Here is a 20,534-nt window from a genome sequence, read left to right on the forward strand (position 1 = left end):
GAATTTCCTGTTTTAACTCATTGAGTTTAGGAGAAACAAAAGATTTTATATAGAAGAAATAGAAAGTTTTGTTTCTTAAAAATAAGCTCAAATTTATTTTTCTTAAAAGTGAAATCACTTTTTTAGATGATGGACTAAGTTTCCCAAAAACATTTCTGAGCTATGAAAGTCTCTTATTATTGAGTAAATCATTTTAAAACCTGTTTTAAACTGAAGATTTGCAATGTATGTGTGTATTTTTTAATACCTGTAAATTCTAATGCATAAATATAAGTTCACGTGTGGTTCTTGAGCCCATATTTCCAGCATCCTGATGGCTTAACTTAATTTTCATTAGATAAGGGCTTCGTTTTAGGTCAGGCACTCTATATAAAGTTTAGTTACAACTATTGAAGTTGAACAAACAGGGTCTCCCTAGTCTTTTCTTTTTTTTTTTGAAGTCTGGTTGATTTACAATGTTGTGTTAATTCCTTAGTCATTCTTAATTTCTATTTGAATCCTGAGGGAAAAGCAGTACCAAAAATAACAGCATATATTAGCAGTTATGCTCATTTAACATAGTGGGACCTTTTGCTCTGACAGTTTAAGTGATACAGAACTTCTCAGCAGAAATGAAAAATCCAAGTCTCCAAAATATTCATCCTCTTTTTTATGAACCATTTAAGAATACAGACATCAAAGGAGTATGTCAAGGCTGTATATTGTCACCCTGCTTATTTAACTTCTATGCAGAGTACATCATGAGAAATGCTGGGCTAGAAGAAGCACAAACTGGAATCAAAATTGCGGGGAGAAATATCAATAACCTCAGATATGCAGATGACACCACCCTTATGGCAGAAAGTGAAGAGGAACTAAAAAGCCTCTTGATGAAGGTGAAAGAGGAGAGTGAAAAAGTTGGCTTAAAACTCAACATTCAGAAAACGAAGATCATGGCATCCAGTCCCATCACTTCATGGGAAATAGATGGGGAAACAGTGGAAACAGTGTCAGACTTTATTTTCTTGGGCTCCAAAATCACTGCAGATGGTGACTGCAGCCATGAAATTAAAAGACGCTTACTCCTTGGAAGAAAAGTTAATGACCAACCTAGACAGCATATTGAAAAGCAGAGACACTACTTTGCCAACAAAGGTCCGTCTAGTCAAGGCTATGGTTTTTCCAGTGGTCATGTATGGATGTAAGAGTTAGACTGTGAAGAAAGCTGAGCGCTGAAGAATTGATGCCTTTGAACTGTGGCGTTGGAGAAGACTCTTGAGAGTCCCTTGGACTGCAAGGAGATCCAACCAGTCCATTCTGAAGGAGGTCAAACCTAGGATTTCTTTGGAAGGAATGATGCTAAAGCTGAAACTCCAGTACTTTGGCCACCTCATGCGAAGAGTTGACTCATTGGAAAAGACTGATGCTGGGAGGGATTGGGGGCAGGAGAAGGGGACGACAGAGGATGAGATGGCTGGATGGCATCACTGACTCGATGGACGTGAGTCTGAGTGAACTCTGGGAGTTGGTGATGGACAGGGAGGCCTGGCGTGCTGCGATTCATGGGGTCGCAAAGAGTCGGACACGACTGAGTGACTGAACTGAACTGAGCTGAGACATAAAATTGTGGGTTCCTGAACTTTACTTACTGATTCATGTTGATGTTTGGCAGAAACCAACACAACCTGTAAAGCAATCATCCTTCAAGTAAAAAATAAATAAATTTTTAAAAATAACAAAAAAAGAAAACTTTGAGCTTTAGAATAGCACATCCATTATGATTTAGAGATCGTTTTATGGTGGGGTAAGATTATTCAGGATATTCAGTTTTTAGATTCTGAGTTATTTATGATTTAACTTACAAGAACCCATAACAGATGAATCTCGAGTTAACTGAGAATTCTTTCAGTCAGAGAATACAACCGAAATTCATAGGTGGTATATTCTTCATGTCTCCTGAGTTAATTGTACTTGAAAACAGGTTCTGCAGTGAAACCTTACTTGCCTGGTCAGGGTTCAAACAAGTAGAGGCCTTTGAGTGAGAGAAAGATTTCCTCTGCCCTCAAACTTGGGTCTGTTTGGAAGGGGCTTCTGTATAGGGTCCTTATAAAGCCTTTATTATAAATAATTTGGGTTGTCAATATTATGGAAGCAAATAACCATTTTTTAAAATAAGTAGAACATTTTAATGGCTTTTAAATACTAGTTGCAAATTATCTTTAGGTCGACTAGTCTTAAGACTAAGTTTAGAAATTAAGGATTTTATAAAGATTTTTTTTTTTAATTGAGGTATAATTGACAGGAGACTCTTAGAGGCTGAGTTCTTCAAGGTAGGGACTATGTCTTACGCTTTATGCACCTCAGCAGAGGACCACTGGCACATAGTCAGTGTTCAGTAATGGTTATTGAATAAAGTTACTGAATAATAGGTTCTGAGGGTTTGCAATATTTCCTTTTTCTGGCAAGTAAATCCTCTATGTTCACATATAGGCAGTGTATCTTCTGCCCCTAGACTTTGATTTTTTTATAACTAAACTTTGCCTTGGATTTGTTTCAGATTATATATAGTACATCTGTGTAATTGTTTCTTGCCACATTGGGCAGCTTATGGAATCTTAGTTCCCTGACCAGGGATTGAACCCCAGCCCCAGCCGTGAAAGCACTGAGTCCTAACCACTGTCCTGCCAGGGAATTCCCAAGAATCATTCTTTAAACTTAAGTTCTCCATCTAGGAAATAGTTTTCTGCTGTAACTTACTAGTTTTTGAGGGGACTGTGAGCTAATAGGTTATCATTACTACGCAAAAGTAGATGTTTGTTTGATTTTTTGCCTCTTTAGCCTTCTTAGTAAGTATCAGGTGACTGTAAACTATAGTGGAGTCCATCCTGGATCATGTAGAATTTTAAAACAAAGATGGACTTTTTTGCCCCACCTCTTCTAAACAATTTAATTCTAAAATAATTGCAAGAAAAACAATGAGTACTCCTGTATCCTTAGCCTGAATTTGCCTTTTGGTAACATTTTGCCATGTTATTAATAGTTTTATACTATATATTTTTTCCTTTTTTCCTCATTCATTTGAGGGTTATTTCTGAACAGTTCAATCTCATAATTTAATCCAATAAATACTTAAGCTTAATCCTGTAAAACAAGAGCATTAATTTTACATAACCACAATGCAATACCAAATTCAGGAAATTAATGGTAATATAGTACTATTTAGAATGATTACAGCCCTCCTCCAGATTTCCACAATTGTCCCAGTAATGTCTTGTAATTGGACTTTCTCCTCCCTAAAATCCACTTGAGGGTCATGCATTGCATCTGGTCTCCATGTTTCTTTAATTTCCTTTAATCTAGAACAGTTCCTAGATAATTGCATTTCTGAAGAATCTAGGCCAGTTATTTTGTAGAATGTCCCTCAATTTGTCTTGGTTCCACATGATTAGATTCAGATTAGGCGTTTCTGACAAGAATGCTACAGAGAAGGCCCAGCTTCAGGAGGCACTGGTGTGGGTTATCGTATCACTGGTGATGCTAAATTGGACCACTTAGTTAAGGTAGGGTTTTCCAGCTTGTCTTACTCTTGTAACCTAAGTATTTAATCCTGTTCTGGAATATTATTCTTCCCCAATGATGCTTTTAAATCCGTGGGTAATTTTTGCTGGAATCAATTATTATTTTGGTGGTGGTTATGGTTGCAAATGTAAAAATTGTTTTGGCATCAATCTGAAGTGGAATGCTGTGTGCCATGTAACCACCATTCTTCTCTCTTCAGTCTACTTTCTAAATATGTAGATGGATGAGCAGATAAAAATGGATGGAAATATTCCACAGATTGGAATATATAATCACACTTGAGTATACAGTGTGTGATTACTTTTTTCACTTAATATTTTCATAAAAACACGTTTTTACATAGGTAACATGTTTTGATTCATTTAAGTTTCAGTCTCAAAAAACTAGAGCTGAGAAGGCTCACCAGTAAATTTAGTCGTAAACATTAAGTGTCTTAGCCAGTTCCCACATCTTTATTTTAGCAAAGCTGAAATGTGATTTTAGATTATACTCTTGCACTTCTTTTAATCATCATCAGAATAATTTGGGATGCGTTTTAAAGCACATACCCACATCAGTGGAATTTTGGGAATTGCTTTCATTTGCTACAGACAAATTTCTTAAGGAGAAAACTACTCAAAATTCTGAACAGCTTTTTTGAAGAGACTGGCGTTATTTAAAAGAACCTCCCCAGAGCCTTTTCATCCCTAAGAAAGCAGTGTAATAACTGTCTCATTAGGTTCTCCTTTCAGTTTCAGGTCACATACTATTACCTAGATTAGCACAGCCAATAATTAGAATTGTGACTTTTGTGTATTAGATGTTTAGTGTATATATAATATTAATGCATTTCACATCCCCGTTGCTGTGACATTCTATGCTCAGTTTTAGAATATAAGTTTTTTATTTGTATTTTAACTTAGTAATAACATACATTTGTATACTTACCATTTAAATTTATGATAGATAACATATAAGCTACTATATATTTGATTATATAGCACTTACTGTGTGCCACCCATTGTTCTAAAAGCTTTAGAAATATTAATTGATAATAGTCCTAAGCTCATCAGTCCCATGAAGTAGGATTTACTGTTGGGGAAATTGAGGCACAGACCAGTAAAGTTCCATTAGTCTAAGGATGAAAAGAGTGATTTGAGTCAGAGAAAAAAAATGTAGTGGTGTTTATACAGGAAAAGTTAGAGAACTTGGACAACTTGTTAAGTGGAAAACCAAAAACCATACTGCCCTGGAGGGAGAGAAGGGAGGCTATGAGAGGTGCACATTGTTCCAAAAAGAAATTTTTCAAGTATTTTCCCTCTCTAATTCTGTACTTACCAAGCAAATGACATTGATTTGCTTTCCTAGAAACAACTTGATATGAGAAGTGATGAGTTTCCTAGAATCCTCATAAATTAACAAATTGAAATTCTTCTCTAAAGCTGTAATTTCATGTTAACCTAATTATCCTTGGCTACTTTTCATTTCTGGATGAACTTGTTTGATTTGAGTTGTCAGCGCCAAATTTGTTATGCCTTGTTAGGATATATTCAGACCACAGGGCTTACAATATTTATTCCTTCTGGTTCATTTGGATATTTTATTGCCTTATTGTTAAATGTCTTATGTTTTACGCTGTACATCAGTTAAGTTTGATGTTTTATTTTACTTTAAAATGAACTTGGATCCCAAGTACTTCCAAGTACATACTTGATGAGAAGACACTCAGTCATGTCTGTCCCTTTGCGACGCCATGGACTGTAGCCTCTGTCCATGGAATTCTCCAGGCAAGAATACTGCAGTGGGTTGCCATTCCCTTCTCCAGGGGAATCTTCCTGACTCGGATTGAAACCAGGTCTCCTGCACTGCAAGCAGATTCTTTACCGTCTAAGCCACCTGGTTAGCCCACATACTCAACGAAATCCTTTTGGATTTGCACAGACCATATGCACCATCCCTGTTTCATTACTAGGTTGGGCAGCAGCATATAAAAGGCAATAGTTTACACTCCACAAATGAAATTTGTACCATTTCCCTCAGTTTGAGGTCTTCCCTAATAGCTCAGTTGGTAAAGAATCTGCCTGCAATGCAGGAGACCCTGGTTCGATTCCTGGGTCTGGAAGATGCCCTGGAGAAGGGACAGGCTACCCACCATAGTATTCTTGGGTTTCCTTTGTGACTCAGCTGGTAAAGAATGCGCCTGCAATGCGGGAGACCTGGATTCGATCCCTAGGTTGGGAATATCCCCTGGAGAAGAGAAAGGCTACTCACTCTCATGTTCTGGCCTAGAGAATTCCATGGACTTGTATAGTCCACGGGGTCGCAAAGAGTCGGACACAACTGAGCAACTTTCACTTTCACTTCATCAGTTTGATTGGTGCATGATTCTCTTGAAATCAAGAGGCTTAAGATTTCTGTAATTTTGGTGTAAAGTTTTTTATTTATACATTGCCTCTCAAAGAGAAATGAACAAGCAAGTATAATAGAAATACAAAATTGCGCCCAGGAAAGGTGGGTACAAATACGACAACTGGAAAAGTCAAGGAATTTTTAATTTAAGCTCACAAAACTACCTGATTATAAGTTTTAAGCTTTTACTTTGTAAGTTCCTCCTCTTTTTCTTTCTTTCTTTGTATTGTGGAGAATTTCACACATATGAAAGTAGACCAAACTGTATAATTGAGTCCCATCGTATATCACCCAGCTTCAACATTTATCAATATTTTCCCAGTCTTGTTTCATCTGTGCCTCTAGTTACTTCCCCTTCTCATCCCAGCCATCAAATACTTTCATCTCTGACTATTTCAGTTATTAATTTATTTTATAAGTTATTTGAATCAGGAAAGCGATGTTTGCATATTTGTGATTGATGTCTCATGACTTTCAATCTGTAGATTTTCTTACTATCTCTCGTTTTTTTCTTTCTTGTGAAATTAGGTCATTTGTCCTATGGAATTTCCTGTCTGGCTTGTGTTGGTTATTTCCTCATAGTATCATTTTTCACATTTTCTTCTGAATTCATATTTCCTCCAAATTGGTATTTGGATATAAAAACTTTATGAGACTCTGGTTCCTTTGAATTGTTTTGACTGCACCCTGCAGCATGTGAGATCTTAGATCCCCACCAAGGATTTGAACCCATGCCCCCTTGCAGTGGAAGAGCAGAGTCTCAACCACTGGACTGCCAGGGAAGTCCCAGTGTATAATTTTAAATAAGCTATTGAACCATTTCAGGATACCATAATTATAAATTAATATAAGTTTACTTATATGACGGGTAAGTATGTTTAAATTGATGTGTTCAAAAACTATATTCCCTATGATTTCAAAGGAAATTTTGTCTATACCTACACATTTAATAAATGGTACTGTTTCCTGTTGTATTCTTGATGCTGTGTATTTATTTCTCTAACATAGTTGCTGTTGGCAATGCCTGATTGCATCTGCTATAGGGTGGAATGTCTCTGAAATGTTTGTTTTCTTACCTGATCTCCTGTTACAGATTTTTTACCTGGTCTCTTTTATAGATTTTTTTAGTCACTTTTGCTTCAAATCTCTGCTTTTCTTTTTTTTTTTTTCTCTAATTCTGTAGTTTTTCTTAATATAAAGATGGAAGACCACAGGGAACCTTTAGATCTTTAAGTTTTGTGCAAATATACTGAAACCCTGGGGAAAACAGTTAGGACCTTAGGTTCTGGCTAAAGGGCTTAGGCCTTCCTTGCTGAGCCCTGGTGCCAGGGCAAATTGGATTATTGTTCAGGAAGAGACACAGGATCGACCTGAGCTAGGAGCTGTTAGCAGATGAAATAGGAAGATGACACGGAGGACATGCTCATTAAATGATTATTGAAGGATTGGAGAAGACAGTTTGAGTGAGAAATATCTACAGGATGAAAGAAAAGTTCCCTCGAAACCAGATTCTCAGTAAGGAACCAAGGCATTCATTGGTTAGACAAAGAAGCTTGAAGTCTCTGGGAGCCTAGGGGAGATACAAGGAACTTTACCTGAGAGGAGATTCCTCACCTGATCTCCCTGCAGGTGGGAAAGCCAACATCCATCTAGAGGAGAGGCTCAGCCCATCTCCTTTCCCCACAGGCATCATGAGCAAACGCTGTATTGAAACCCCGCAACTCTTAATTAAGACTTTTTTAGGGAATTATTAAACATAAAAGGCAGAGGAGTTGCTTTTTTTTAGTCAGAAAAGTGGGGAGAGATGTTGCCTTTATGTCCACAAATATTTATTGAGCACCTGCAAGGGGAATACAAAATGTGAAAGAAAAAAATCCTGCATTAAATGTGTTTACTATGAAGCGGGAGAGACCTCAAAGCAAAAGCAGATTACAATATGAGTTCCCCTGAAGGCTGTGTGAGTGATACTGACCAGCAGTGTTTCTGGAGTTCTAACCAAGAAGTCTACAGTCCAAACTTTGGCCTTGATGAATCAGTAAAATTTCCAAAAGATTTTGGCATCTGACATAAGGTTGCCAAGGTTTTTTTTTCTGCTCAGTTCACTTTAGCCGTGTCCGACTCTTTGCGACCCCATGGACTGCAGCACACCAGGCTTCCCTGTCCATCACCAACTCCCGAAGCTTACTCAAGCTCATGTCCATCGAGTCGGTGATGCCATCCAACCGTCTCATCCTCTGTTGTCCCCTTCTCCTCCTGCCTTCAATCTTTCCCAGTATCAGGGTCATTTCCAATGAGTCAGTTCTTCACATCAGGTGGTCAAAGTATTGGAGTTTCAGCTTCAGCATCAGTCCTTCTGTTAGGGGAAGCACACTGACTGGAACCGCCCACCCTGGCCAGGCACCATAGTAACCATTTGCATGAGTTGTTTTACAACAGGAGGTCTTGGTAACGAAAACGGAACTAATAAGCCATCAACCGGAAGAGTTCAGGAAAGGTCAAAAGGAGACGCCACATGTCTGACCATCTCCCAGAATCCTCGCTGGCATCCATCTTGGCTGAACAAGGCAGCACCAGGAAGGACTCTGAGTCAGAATGATTGGCTAAAGACAACCCGGAAACTGATCCCATCACCATAAAACCTAAGACTGCAAGCCACAAGGCAGAGCTGTTCTCCTGGGTTCCCTCACCCTACTGCTCTCCACCCGGGTGCCCTTTCCCAGTAAAATCTCTCGCTTTGTCAGCACATGTGTCTCCTCAGACAATTCATTTCCAAGTGTTAGACAAGAGCCCAGTTTCGGGCCCTGGCAGGGGGTCCCCCTCCTTGGAACACTTCCAGTGAACATTCAGGACTGATTTCCTTTAAGATTGCCTGGTCTGATCTTGCAGTCTAAGGGACTCTCAAGAGTCTTCTCCAGCACCACAGTTCAAAAGCATCAATTCTTTGGTGCTCAGCTTTCTTTATAGTCCAACTCTCACATCCATACATGACTACTGGAAAAAACCATAGCCTTGACTAGATGGACCTTTGTTGGCAGTTTTTTCTGCTAATTAACCTTTAAGAAGTACTTGTTATGTTGCCCTAATTTTTCTTAATTCACCTCAGACCTGTGCTAACAGTCACAGGGTATCTCTGTTTTACAGTCATGGAAATGAACAGGTGTGGGCAGCAAAGGACGGACAGTTTTTGGAAACACACCTCGTCCCCCCTCCCCACCTGTTTGAGCAAAAGTGGTCCAGTACTTGGTAGGTTCCAGGATTCCTCCCAGAGAGTTTTTGTTAGCAATTAGGAAAATCCTCCACCAAACAGTACAGGTTGTCCAGAGAAGGTCAAATACTTAAAAACATAACAATGTAAAAACATGAATATATGTGTTTCCCTTCAATTAAGACAAAAATTTGAGAAAAACAACTTTGATTTCTTCTATCTAAGTGACCTCAGTGATCAAAGCATTCATTTTTAACTTGTGCCAAGACATCCCACTTAGTTGGGTTTCTTTCATTTTTTTTTCCTGGCCGCACCACACAGCTTATGGGATCGTAGTTCCCTGACCAGGGATTGAACCCACACCCCCTGCAGTGGAAGCATGGAGTCTTAACCAATGGGCCGCCAGGGAAGCCCCTTGGTTGGATTTCTTAATTGAAAGGCAAGTATCCTCTCACTTAACACCCTTAATAGGAGTTACTGGTTGTTGGGGCTGACTGAGTGCAGAGGCAATAGAGATGCAAAATCCTCTGAATTCAGACCGGAGGATGCCATCTTCTGTCTTTACAAATGCTGAGCACTCATTCAGATGCAGACTATTCCACTTTTAGCTAGGACCTGAGAAGTATTCGATTTACAGACCTTATTCTTGGTCACCCTTGGGGGTGGAAATCTCTTTGTTATTATGCACATAATTTAACACATATTCCCCTGGATTTAGCCTCAATCTCCTGGCTGATGACCCTCAAATTCTATCTGCATCCAGCTCTGACTTTTCTACTAATTCCCAGAGTCACATTTTCATCGCCTAATTAACATCTCAGATACCTCAAGTTTAAGATATTCCAAATGGAACTCTTGGTTTCCCTCTACATCTGCTCCCCCTTCCTGGACCTCCTGGGGTCTTGGAATTGCCCCCTCCCTCCATTTCCACTGCAGCCATCTTTCCGCATCTCCATTTCCTCTCACCCTCCCCATTGCAGGTTATCTGCCCACTTGCCCTCTGCCTTCTATCCATCCTCTCCATGGCAGTGAAGGTGATCCTACAACTAAGTCAGATGGGTTCACACTGCCCTTTACAAAGGGCAGACATGGATGCACCTAGAAAACGTGCCACCACTTAATGTATGGAAGTGAAAGTCGCTCAGTCGTGTCTGACTCTCTGTGACTCCATGGCCTATACAATCCATGGAATTCTCCAGGCCAGAATACTGGAGTGGGTAGCCTTTCTCTTCTCCAAGAGATCTTCCCAGCCCAGGGCCAGAATTGGCAAATCCATACGGACAGAAAGCAGATTAGCAGTGGCCAGAGGTGGGGGTGGGGTGGGTAGAGGGAGGAATAGAAATTCAAATTACAATGTTAAATGAATTTTACCACAATTAAAAAAAAACAAACAAACTGTCAATGGCTTCTTAGTGCAGTCTTTAAAATCAAACTCCTTACCATAGTCCACAAAGCCCTGCATGGTGACCCCTGACTGCCCATGCTCACATTGTGAGCCTTGCCCGCAGGCCTGCTCCGCACAGCCTTGCCATGCCTGCCTCCACCCTCTGCTCAGGCTGCTCCCTCCACCGGTGCTCTGTCGCCAGCTCCACCACGGGACTGGCTTCTCCACCGTGGAGGGCCCTTTCCTGCCCACCCCATCTCTGCATCAGCTCTTTGCTTCCTTCCTCACACTGATCACAGCAGTATCTACTTGTTTGCTTGTTTTTCTGTTGCCCCCATTAAACTATGTGAGTTCATAAGAACAGGACCAAGTCTGTCCTGTATTTCCAGAATCTACACAGCGCCTGGTTACTGCAATCTCAAAAATTACAGAATGAGTGAAAAAAAAAACAGCAACTAAATTTTGAGTGTAGAATAAATGAATGAATGAAGCTCTGAATGTTAAGAATACAGGACCCTCTCTTTGAACTTTGTAATAGAGGAAAACGTGCATACTACCTATGTAAGGTCATATGGGCAGGAGCTGGAGAAAGTATGTACACGTCAAGCAGGTGTTTCTCAGGAGACTAACTTGTGTTTAGGACTTGGCTAAAAGCTGCTAGTGACAGAATGTAAAACTTGGCCTGCCTCTGAGGAGTGCACCACTTCAGCAGCGAACTCCCCTCATTTAGCACAAAGGCTCATTCAGGAAAAATACAAGTGTTTATAGGCTTCATTTTTTTCTGCTCTCAGTCTAGATGACATGAGCTGTACTGAATGCTATGAGGAGACAAGATATTCTTACAATGAGGTAACCTAGTTTATTGACTAGAAGAATTTCATCAAAGAAAGTGTGCCTTATTGCTAGGAAAACAACTGGGTCTGTGCTGAGCAAGCAGCTTTCTCACATTCTTACCATATCTTCACATTATGCTCTAGTTCACCCTGTGGTTTTCCATGCATTAGCTCATTTTTCCTTTTAATTAACTTCCCCAGGTGGGTGTTCCCACTTTGCAGATGAGGAAACTGAGATTCAGAGAGGCCAGATGACTTGGCCTAGAGTCGCAGCTTAGCTGAAGCACTAAGCCAAACATCTTCATACTCTGTTTAACTTGGAGCAAGTTATTCAGCCTCACGAAGCTCCCTTTGCTTGCTTTGTTCCAATCCAATCCCATCTACCTGTGGGATTGCTGTGCGAATTAAATGAAATGATTAATGCATAGAAAATGCCCAGCTATGGTCATAAGCCTTTAATCAGGTTTGCTATCATTGTGATTTTTTCCACTTAATGTCAGATGATACTGCCCTTTCCAGGTGGCCTGGAGGGGAGTGAGGGCCCCTTCTCTCTGCTCTACAGCCAATTTTCCTGAAAGTCCGGAGACCTGGCCCCTGGAGATGAGGGCTGGTATCCCATCTACGTGGAAGCCACAAACACGGGTCCTTCCAGCCTCTCCTTACATGCTCTTCATACCACACGCGTGCTCACACACATACACATGCTCAGTACAACGGAATTTTCAACTTGGACTAGAGAAGGGAATGTATACTGAGACCCACAATAGCCAGAAAACTAATTCAGGTTGGCTCCGTTCCCAGGGCCAGACGGTCCCGGGTGTCATCCACACCAGAGTCCACACCCAGTCACCTCTGACCAACCACCCGGCCACTCAGCTCTTCTCCAGGAACCACCCTCTCTCAGGGCAGGGTGTGTCTTGGCAAGACTCAAAGGGCAGGGGGTGAAAGGGCCCAGAGAAGAGAGGAAAAAAGAAAGCCCTCTCCCTGGCCTCCCCACCCCCCCACCCCCTGCCCCTCAAGATGAGCTCCTGGGACCTCAGAACTTCAGCCAAGGCTGGAGACGGAAACTGCGACGATAATGGAAAATTAAAGCAATTCTGGAGATGTAAGCAGCCCCTCAAACCCTCCTCCTCATTGTAGGTGAATGAGAATTGTCTCTGTTCTCTACCTTGTGCAGCCACAACAACCAGGTATCTTTATAAACTTTCATGTTCCCCAAAGCCTTGAGCCGCTTAATAAAGAGCAGCTGATGTTTATGCACTTGCATGCTCTTATCCCTGCAGAACACTCTCTGCCCTGTGCCCTGGGTGCTGCCCCTCGCAGTTACTGTGTACCCTGTTCTTTCACAGAAAATGGACTCAGTGATTTTATTTTTCCCTTTGGAAATCTCCAGTGAAGAGAGTAACTCTGTAGCGTTTAGATTGCTTAAAAACTGGTTCACAAAATTTTTTAAATTTTCAAGAGGTATTCCCATCATGCACCTGAATTTACAACGTAACACTGTCTTCTTACTGAATATTCCCTTGTAAAGGAATCAGTGTTTAATTACAAAAGTGAGCGAAAGTATGGATGATTGCCCCCTCCTGACTGATACTGTTTTGCTTTAAGACCAACATACGATCTCAAGATGATTTTAATTCAGCATATTTAAAAATATAATTTAGGTTTTCACTACCAAATACATTGCAAGGGTGTAATAAAGAGGGGGGTACTTCCCTGGTGGTCCAATGCCTAAGACTTCACACTCCCAGCGCAGGGGACCTGGATTCGTTTCCTGGTTGGGGAACTAGAACCCACATGCCTCCATTAAGACCCGGCACAGCCAAATAAATAAATAGAAATAAATATTTTAAAAAATTAAAAATAATAGAGGGAAGTGTAACCTATAAACTGAAAGACATAAAAGGTGTATCAATTTAAACAAACAAACCTAGACAATATATGACGTTATGAAACAGAAGGTTGATTTCTGATTCAATACTTGAAAATAAAAGGACTTACTTTTTAAATTTTTTAATTTTTTTTTTTTTATTCTTGGCTGCAATGGGTCTTCATTGATGTGTCCTAGGGATCACATGTGCTAAAGATCATAAACTTACCGAGCTCATTCTGCAGGATGTGGGTCTCATCCCAGCATTCTTTTATCGTTTGGGGGTCTGTTTCACATTTCTGCTGTATGGTTTTGTTGCTAAGCAAGCCTGTTGGTTTTATGGTTAAGCAAACCTGCTTTCTTAAGTAATCATTAACTTACAGGAGTCTCCTGTACTTTTTCTACTTATAATCCCCTAGTGGTATTAACTGTTTAAGCACCTACTCTGTCCCTATCACCTTGAGGAATGTAGACACTAAAAAACTCAATGAAGAAGCACGCAGGATGAGTCAAGTGACTTGTCCAGGGTAACTAACCCAACTCCAGGGCTGCATGGGGCCGGGCTGCCTCCATGGAGCCTACCCCATGAGACGGGTACTCTGAGAGACTGAAGCTCTCAGAGTCTCAGAGGGGACTCTGAGAGAATGAAATAAATGTCAGTAAAAGAATGTATCTGTAGGGTGACGATCAAGCCACATCTCACAGGTTTCCAGGGTTAAGAGACAGCTCTGGTCCCTTGAACCACTGTGCTCAGTATGTCTTTGGAACATCACTGGAATAGGACTGTCCTTGGAACTTTGCTAGGCGTCATTCCTGCCATTGGCAGGATTCAGAGGATAATTGGCAATGTCATAAATGGTTTCAGCTTTGTCACAAAGGGGTCATCTGTGCCGCAGTGCCCTAGGGGTGCCCACCTTAATGCTACAGGCCCTCTCTGAATTCACCAAGGACAGCCTTGGCAAACTGCTGGTGGGACTGAGGATCAAATGGTTCCAAGGTGTTCTGCATGGAGGACTCTTCCAGTGGGCATTCACCCCAGGCCCTTAGGCTGGAAGGAGTCATGGAACACAGATAGAGGAAACTCAAAGGCTTCAAGCTGTGAATTTCTTTGCTGAAATTCCTTTTCTCATAGGAGTAACTTTTTCTTTCATTGCCAACAAATTTCCTTCTCACTGAGCTAGGAATAGCTGGAGGTTGGGCCAGGGGAGAGAACCTACAGGCATTGCTGATGCAATAAAGGCAGGTCCAGGATAGATGCTCTGAGGACCCCGACATGAGGGTGCTGGGCTGCGCCAAGGGCTCAACAGAAATGGGATCAAGACCATTGTGACTCCATTAGGAAGAAACAGTTTTGTGTTCATGGAGTTTGTGACTGATACCAGGGAACTGGCCTAGGTGTTGGAGGTGAGGACTAATGTGGAGTTAGCTGCAAGAAAGAAGGAACCACAGAAGATAAATTGCATCAAAACTACGAATGGATCTGGGATTACTCCACCATCTTCACCTTACGATGTCTCCCCTGGTGGCTTCAGTTCAGTTCAATCACTTAGCCATGTCTGATTTTTGAGACCCCATGGACTGCACCACGCCATGCTTCTCTGTCCATCACCAACTCCCGGACCTTACTCAAACTCATGTCCATCAAGTTGATGATGCCATCCAACAATCTCATCCTCTGTCATCCCCTTCTCCTCCTGCCTTCAATCTTGACCAGCATTAGGGTCTTTTCCAATGCGTCAGTTCTTTGCATCAGGTGGTCAAAGTATTGGAGTTTCAGCTTCAGCATCAGTCCTTCCAATGAATATTCAGCACTGATTTCCTTTAGGATTGACTGGTTTGATCTCCTTGCAGTCCAAGAGACTCTCAAGAGTCTTCTCCAACACCATAGTTCAAAAGCATCAATTCTTTGGCGCTTAGCTTTCTTTATAGTCAACTCTCACATCCATACATGACTACTGAAAAAACTATACTTTGACTAGACGGACCTTTGTTGGCAAAGTAATGTCTCTGCTTTTTAATATGCTGTCTAGGTTGGTCATAGCTTTTCTTCCAAGGAGCAAGCGTCTTTTAATTTCATGGCTGCAGTCACCATCTGCAGTGATTTGGGAGCCCAAGAAAATAAAGTCTCTCACTGTTTCCATTGTTTCCTCATCTATTAGTCATAAAGTGATGGGACCAGATGCCATGATCTTAGTTATTTGAATATTGACTTTTAAGCCAGCTTTTTCACTCTATTCTTTGACTTTCATCAAGAGCCTCTTTAGTTCTTCTTCGCTTTCTGCCATAAGGGTGGTGTCATCTGATATCTATTGGAGAAGGAAATGGCAACCCACTCCAGTATTCTTGCCTGGAGAATCCCAGGGACAGAGGAGCCTAGTGGGCTGCCGTCTATGGGGTCACACAGAGTCGTACACGACTGAAGCGACTTAGCAGCAGCATCTGATATCTGACGTTATTGATATTTCTCCCGGCAGTCTTGATTCCAGCTTCTGCTTCATCCAGCCTGGCATTTCTCATGATGTACTCTGCATATAAGTTAAATAAGCAGAGTGATAATATACAGCCTTGATACTCTCCTTTCCTGATTTGGAACCAAAGAAATTCCTGATTTGGAATGCAAAGAAATAGAGGAAAACAATAGAATGGGAAGGACTAGAGAGCTCTTCAAGAACATTAGAGGTACCAAGGGAACATTTCATGAAAAATGGGGACAATAAAGAACAGAAACAGTATGGACCTAACAGAAGCAGAAGATATTAAAAAGAGCTGGCAAGAATACATAGAAGAACTATACAAAAAAGATCTTAATGGCCCAGATAACCACGATGGTGTGATCACTCACCTGGAGCCAGATATCCTACAATGCTATGACCAACATAGACAGCATATTAAAAAGCAGAGACATTACTTTGCCAACAAAAGTCCATCTAGTTAAAGCTATGGTTTTTTCAGTGGTCATGTATGGATTTGAGAGTTGGACTATAGAGAAAGCTGAGCGCCAAAGAATTGATGCTTTTGAACTATGGTGTTGGAGAAGACTCTTGAGAGTCTCTTGGACTGCAAGGAGATCAAACCAGTCAATCCTAAAGGAAATCAGTGCTGAATATTCATTGGAAGGACTGATGCTGAAGCTGAAATTCTAATACTTTGACCACCTGATGCAAAGAACTGACTCATTGGAAAAGACCCTGATGCTGGTCAAGATTGAAGGCAGGAGGAGAAGGGGATGACAGAGGATGAGATCGTTGGATGGCATCACCAACTTGATGGACATGAGTTTGAGTAAGGTCCGGGAGTTGGTGATGGACAGGGAAGCCTGGCATGCTGCAGTCCCTGGGGTCTCAAAGAGTCAGACACGACTGAGTGACTGAACTGAACTGACTTCTTTGCATTGATCACCGAGGAAGGCTTTCTTATCTCTCCTTTCTGTTCTTCGAAACTCTGCATTCAGATGGGTATATCTTATCTTTTCTCCTTTGCCTTTAGCTTCTCTTCTTTTCTCAGCTATTTGTAAGGCCTCCTCAGACAACCATTTTGCCTTTTGCATTTCTTTTTCTTGGGGATGGTCTTGATCACTGCCTCCTGTACAATGTCAGGAACCTCCATCCATAGATCTTCAGGCACTCTATCAGATCTAATCCCTTGAATCTATTTTTCACTTCCACTGTATAATCGTAAGGGATTTGATTTAGGTCATACCTGAATGGTCTAGTGGTTTTCCCTACTTTCTTCAGTTTAAGTTTGAATTTGGCAATAAGGAGTTCATAAACTCTGGGAGTTGGTGATGGACAGGGAGGCCTGGAGTGCTGTGATTCATGAGGTTGCAAGGAGTTGGACATGACTGAGTAACTGACTGAACTAAACTGAACTGATCTGAGCCACAGTCAGCTCCCAGTCTTGTTTTTGCTGACAGTATAGCACTTCTCCATCTTCAGCTACAAAGAACATAGTCAATCTGATGTCGGTGTTGACCATCTGGTGATGTCCATGTGTAGAGTCTTCTCTTGTGTTGTTGGAAGAGAGTGTTTGCTATGACCAGTGCATTCTCTTGGCAAAACTCTGTTAGCCTTTGTCCTGCTTCATTCTGTACTCCAAGGCCAAACTTGCCTATTACTCCAGGTATCTCTTGACTTCCTACTTTTGCATTCCAGTCCCCTATGATGAAAAGGACATCTTTTTTTGGTGTTAGTTCTAGAAGGTCTTGTAGGTCATCCTAGAACTGTTCAACTTCAGCTTCAGACTGAGCCAGACCTGCCTTTGAGTGTTTGAGTGTCTCCTGCGGGAGCACAGGTCAGCAGTGGCCTGTCATGGGGACAGGGGCTCTGGCTGCAGCAGACCTGGGTCACCCGGTGTGTGGCATAAGCCCTCTTAGAGGAGGTTGCCCCACCATAGAGCCGCTGAGCAGACGACCCACAAACTGCAGAACAATTATACCAAAGAAATTCTCACATTGTTAAGAAAGTTCTAGGACCCACAACAGATTTCCCAACCTGGGGATCCAGCAGACAGAGAACCCTCCAGGGAACTTGACTGGAGGCTAGTGGGAGACTGAGCCGGACTTGCCAGTGAATGTCCAGGAGTCTAAGTGGGTCAATTTGGCCTCAGGCCAAACAACAGGCACAGCCCCTCCCATCAATGGAAAATTGGATTAAAGATTTACTGTGCATGGCCCCACCCATCAGAACAAGACCCAGTTTCCCCCAGTCAGTCCTTCCCATCAGGAAGCTTCCATAAGCCTCTTGTCCTTTTCCATCAGAGGACAGACAAATGAAAGCCACAGTCACAGAAAACTAACCAAACTGATCACACGGACCACAGGCTTGTCTAACTCAATGAAACTATGAGCCACCATGTAGGGCCACCCAAGATGGACGGGTCATGGAGAGTTCTGACAAAACGTGGTCCACTGGAAAAGGGAATGGCAAACCACTTCAGTATTCTTGCCTTGAGAACCTTGGTGCCTTACCTGTCTTCTATTCAGGTGAATAAGTCAAGTGCCTGTTGATTGGAATCTTCTGGTGTTTTTTTAAGAGAGTTTTCTTCTTGGGCTTGCAGGATCTTAGCTCTCCCATGATGGATCGAACCTGGGCCCTTGGCAGTGAAAGCGCAGCGTCTTAACTGCAGGACCACCAAGGAATTCCCGGGATCTGCTGGCACTGAGAGGCCATTTCTCATTTAATCTACTTGTATGATTTGGAAGTCCTCTAAATCCTGTTCAAGGCATAGTCAGCAGGTTGTCAGTGGCAGCACCCCTAGGGAGTTGGAAATGGAGAACTGTAGTCCTCACTTCTCTCCTGACCTGTATTCAGACTCAGAATCTGCATTTTTAACAAGACTCTCAAAATATAGTGGACAGGTTTCTTCAGGGAGACCCTATGTGATTTAACATTGGCATTTTCATATGCTGTTGTTGTATGATCTCTCTGGAGGATGGTTTATCAATATGCACCCAAAACCTTAACCTGTGGAGATCTTTAACAGTTGCATTTCTAAGAACTTATCAGATACATGTACAAAGACCTATGTGAAAAGGATGGTCATCATAGCGTTACTTACAGTAGCAAAACACACACACACACACACACACACACACACACACACAAGCTAACAGCCAATAATGGAGTAATAATTCATAAGAAGACATTCTATGGACCCATTAAAAATCATGTTGTATAATATCCAAATATTTTCCTATTTGGCTAGGAAAATACATATGATACATTGAGTAAAAATAAACAGGCTTCAAAACAATTTACGTAATGTGATACTGTTTATCCAAAGAAAAACTATACATGGAAAAATACTTGATTATCTCTCTTTTGTTTTTTTATTTTAAACTTTTATTGGAGTATAGTTGATTCACAGTGTTGTATTAGTTTCTGTCATACAGCAAGGTGAATCAGTTATGTGTGTGTGTGTATATATATATATATATCTCCACTCTGTTTTTTTTAATCCACTCTTTTTTAGATTCTTTTCCCAATTAAGGATTATCTTTGTGCGCTTCTGTTTTCTAAATATTCTGCAATGAACAGTTATGGCCTGCCATAAGATGCGATGGAAAAACACGAACAAACTTTTTGGCCAACCGAATAATGAAGAAAAGCACTATTCTCTTTAAAAAAAAATAAAGGCAAAGGGAAGGAGTACAATGTATGACAAGGAAAACTATTCCATTGACCTGGGAAACAAAAGAAAATGAGAACATGTTTCCTTTGGATGGTTGTCAATTTCCTGACATTGTTTGGATACTGTCATGTTGGGGGCTGACTTGTGTCCCCAAGAAGACTTGTTGACACCTTAACCTCCAGTACCCTGAACATGATTTGGAATAGAAGTCTTTGTAGGTATATGAGGTTAAGGTGAGGTCATACTGGATGGGCCCTAAATTCAATCACAAGTGTCCATAGAAGAAGAGACACAGATACGCATGGAGGAGGCCGTGTGAAGATTAGGTGTGTATGGAGTGGTGCGTCTACAAGCCAAGCAATGTCTAGGATTGCCAGCAACCTCTAGATGCTGAAAGAGGCATGGAAGGGTCCTCCTCTAGAGCTTTTCAGCACAGGCCTGCCAACACCTTGATTTTACATTTCTGGCCTCCAGACCTATCAGGGAATAGTTTCTCTTAAAACTCAGACCTGACTCTGGCTGCCTGTCTTGAACACCAGTAATTCAACAGATGTTTGCTGTTAATCATGACCCTCACAGGGCTCCAGGTCTTTTCTCCAGTGCCAGACCCAAGCCCACTGGGCTTCCTCTAACCTCAGGTTGCCTTTGGGAGATTTGTTTTTGTTGTTCAGTTACCAAGTCGTGTCTGACTCTTTGCAACTCCATGGACTGCAACATGCCAGGCTTCTCTGTCCCTCACCATCTCCCAGAGTTTTCCCAAATTCATGTCCATTGAATCGGTGTTGCCATCCAGCCATCTCATCCTCTGTTGCCCTCTTCTCCTCCTTCCCTCAATCCTTCCCCACATCAGGGTCTTTTCCAATGAGTAGGCTATTCACATCAGGTGGCCAAAGTATTGGAGCTTTAGCTTCAGCATCTGTCCTTCCAACAAGTATTCAGGGTTGATTTCCTTTAAGATTAACTGGTTTGATCTACTTGCTGTCCAAGGGACTCTGAAGAGCCTTCTTCAGCACCGCAATTTGAAAGCATCAATTCTTCAGTGCTCTGCCTTCTTTATGGTCCAGATGAACTGGCAAGGTGGCCAGCCCTTCCGCTGCTGCTGCTACTGCTGCTGCTAAGTCGCTTCAGTCGTGTCCGACTCTGTGTGACCCCCATAGGGATTCTCCA

Source organism: Bubalus kerabau, chromosome 4 (assembly GCF_029407905.1).
Source record: "Bubalus kerabau isolate K-KA32 ecotype Philippines breed swamp buffalo chromosome 4, PCC_UOA_SB_1v2, whole genome shotgun sequence".
NCBI classification, from domain to species: Eukaryota; Metazoa; Chordata; class Mammalia; order Artiodactyla; family Bovidae; genus Bubalus; species Bubalus kerabau.